The sequence below is a fragment of the Rutilus rutilus genome (genome assembly GCF_951802725.1).
Source record: "Rutilus rutilus genome assembly, chromosome: 20".
Taxonomy (NCBI): domain Eukaryota; kingdom Metazoa; phylum Chordata; class Actinopteri; order Cypriniformes; family Leuciscidae; genus Rutilus; species Rutilus rutilus.
In genome coordinates this window covers 6914929-6918828 of record NC_140225.1, presented here as the reverse complement: position 1 = coordinate 6918828, position 3900 = coordinate 6914929, and positions in this window count along the sequence as shown.

Sequence of the window (3900 nt, the reverse complement as noted above, 5' to 3'; positions counted from 1 at the left end):
ACACGAAAAAATTCTACATTTCAGAATTTTTTAGACACTGTCCAAACGCTGGATTTTTAAAAAAAGTTTCTTGTAACATTGATTTGGACATATGTACATACAGTTAGCCTATATATTTCACTGTCTTGTCTATTTTTCTACAATGGTGTGATTTGTATGTAAACCTGTGAGTACAAAAATTAGAAAGAACTGTAACTGAAAATAGAAATTAAGTGTTAAAAAAAGAGCAACATTTATAAATCATCCCAAATAAAATTTACGTTTTTAACTGCCCTAAAGTTACTTAGACAAAGAATAATACTACTAATAAAATAATGCGTACAATTGTGATACATTTCAAATATTATTTGCAATAGAAGTGATGTACATTCATCTTCTCTATCTCTCACTTCCCTGTGTTCCAAACTGTTATGAAAACACTGCATTTTTTTCATTTAATTTTAAATATATTATATTTTTTATATTAAGCAGTCTGAACAAGTTCATATCATTTTATAATTTATTACAATGAAACTGTTTCACAATTTTTCCATTTTATGTAAGATGACCCCCCTATTGAAATGTTCCCCTGTATATTGAACCAAATGGCAGTATGTATTGAACTTGTTTTATTTCACAGCTGATTTCTGCTTGTTTTATATTCTATTTAAAACTTTGGCAGTATTTTACTCGTACATATTTACATCAACATACTAGAATATATATGCTTGCAAAAAAATTAATAAAAGATATTTTACATTTGTTCGTCCTCTGATAATGTGTCATGTTTTGTAAAGCAAATTTTGTTTAAAGGGATAGTTCACCCAAAAATGAAAATTCTGTCATCATTTACTCACCCTCAAGTTGGTCTAAACCTGTATGAGTTTCTTTCTTCTGCTGATCACAAAAGAAGATATTTTGAAGAATGTTGGTAATTGTTGGACCCAATTGACTTCCATAGTACGGGAAAAAAATACTACTGAAGTCAATGGGTCCATCAACTGTTTGGTTACCGACATTCTTCAAAATATCTTCTTTTGTGTTCAGCAGAAGAAAGAAACTCATGCAGGTTTGGAACAACTTGAGGGTGAGTAAATGATGACAGAATTTTCCTTTTTGGATGAACTGTCCCTTTATCATTATAATTAATTTGCTAATGCAGATTGAGTATGTAACAAAAACTTCATAAAAATGTTAAAATAATTAGTACAGAACTTAATTAGAATGGATGTGGCATCCAAGCATCACACTTCTAGATAATCACTTTTTATCTAAATAATTAAGCTAAATAAACATCAAGCCAAAGATGTCTGTCACCTTTCAGATAAATTGCTTGGAAGAAATTTACACTAGAATTTGAGGATAAAACTGAATACTTATATTGAATACTAACAAATAATATATTCTGAGAACAAAATGTAGGCTAACGGGTCTTTTCTAAACTGGGATTCTTTTCCTCTTCCTATACATTAAGTATAATAGATCATTTAATGGCATTTTCAGAACTCTGGAATTAGAAAAGCAATCACTATTTCTCAGGTGTTAACAATTGAAATTATCTTTCTGAACTATTTGTACTCAGGCTGTAATTTGTAAGAGTGCACAATGGCCAAAGGGAGATGGAGTAAACCGAACAAGAGCAGATCTGTCAAGAGAGCATGAGTGACCCCGACCCAAGAACTCACCAGCTCTTCGTAACGACATGCGTGTCCAGATGGCTGCTGTGTGATTGGGTAGAAACGAGAAGCAGCTGTGGCCAACACAGAGCCCCCCACGCTTCACTGGGACCTAACCGTGGAGAGAGTACATTTGCATGAGAGGGATAATCTGGCCAGCTCCCCCCTCTCACACACACACCACCCCATCCCCAACAGCCTCTATCCCAAATCTCACTTCTCTTTTCCGCTTCAACTCAAGATAGTACAGCAGAAATAGACCCCACCCATTCAGAGAAACATTAAAGTTGTCCACCAAATGAGAGACCAATATCAGTCAGGCCGATTAACAAAAAAGTTATCTGCCCCCCCAAGTTATCTGTTTTGTGAAGTTTGAGTATGCAATAAGTAAAATGCATGTTTTTGGCATTTCAGACCTTTTATGTAAAAAAAACATCAGCCAATGAACCACCACTTCAAAATGTCATATCAGCACCAAAGGCTATTTTTATGGTATAATATAATAAATGAACCCTGTAATGTTTGTGTGTCAGTCAAAAATGACCAAATCTTTTTTGTTTTTTTAATTATTGTACTATAGGCATATTTTAGTTTGATAATATTTTTTTATTCAATAATTTTAGGGGATTTTATATGGTACCAAATTATGTTTATGCAGTAATTATAATCCATTTATTCACTTTTTGAAATGAAATTTCCAACTTAAACTGTCATAAATCTTTAATGCTTTGGAGCACCGACCTAAGTTAGGTCTGTTTTTAAAGATGACACTTGGCAGATAATTGCTGAAGTGGAAAAAAAGTATTTTAAAAAAGTGAACTTGAAAAATGTAATAAAATTGTACATTTATTGAAAAATGCACAAAAATACAATTTTCAATTTTTATATGAAATGTATTTTTTCCAAAACACGTTTTCCTCTAAAACTGTGAGAAAATCAAAGCCATGAATCTAAGCTGTGTTCCAAATTTGAAGTTGATATATAAAAAAATTTGCGTTCCAAACGTTTCCAATAGATGAAATTCGTTTCCCATTCATTTCCAATGCCGCAAACAATACAAGTGTGACTATTTTTCTCAGGACCATTTATCCTTTTCGAATCATGTTCATGATTTTTTTGTGTGTTTACACAACAAGCAGCGAAAACCTTTACCAAGTTTCGTACCATTCCAATGAAATTGTAAAAAAAATTCACAAATGACCAAACAGCACCAGAGGGTTAATAAAGTCAACTTTTAAAAAGTTAATAAAAAGAAATCCTATTTTCTCAAATGTTCCTGTGATAAAAACTCTTTCTGCTGACATCGCACTAAATACATTCCACCACTATGAAGTATTAAAACTGACTGTATAAATAAACTATGTAGTCAGGTTAAGACAAACTAGAAAAAAATAATAATACAAACGTAATGTGTAGTAGATGAGAAAGGTTGTGGAGGAATTCGGTGTGCCTGTCCTCCTATAGTCCAGCTGTGGGCTACCCCTTTGGTTCTGACAGCCTTCCACCACTCCTCAGGGATGGACTCACTACTTGCACTGCTGGCTAATTTTACAAAGTTTCAACACTCCGGCCAAACACACAACCCTAAAATATTCATTAACCCGCTTGACAAAAAGATGAAAAATAAATGACACCCTTTTTTTCATGGGCTTCCAGTTTTTCTAAGATTGTTTCATGAAAATTACATGACCGATTCATTTCATGTGAGCACAATCTATAATCGGATGCAGATGAAGACAAGCCAAGAGTAAGAGTTTAGAATTGAATTAGACTGTTAAATCCCACTCGTCTTCTGAGGTGTATTAACAGCCTTGACTTCCTGTGAGAATGGTTTTGCAGTTGCAAGAAAGACGCAACCAAATCAATCAGCCATCTATATTCAATTTTTCCAGACTGCAGTCATCAGGTTTCACGTAACACAGACCTCGTTTCACTTCAACTCAAATCAGTTGTATTCTGCCAATGAGAACGTAATGCTAATGCAGAGGCATAAAAACACCAAACAAAAAGAACATTTCAGGGAAGCTAGTCTCAATCAAATAAAGTGACAGGATTCAAAAAGTACAACTAAAAATCCAAAAACAAATTAATTCAAAGCTGCATCCCTTCTTGAGCTTTGCAGAAAAATGATTTATATTTTGTAACCTGACCCAAACCATTCATTCATTGCTTTGCAATTTGGCCTGGGTGAGTTTCCTCACCACTGCACCAGCAACTTTTATTCCTCATGCCATCTGTGGCCACT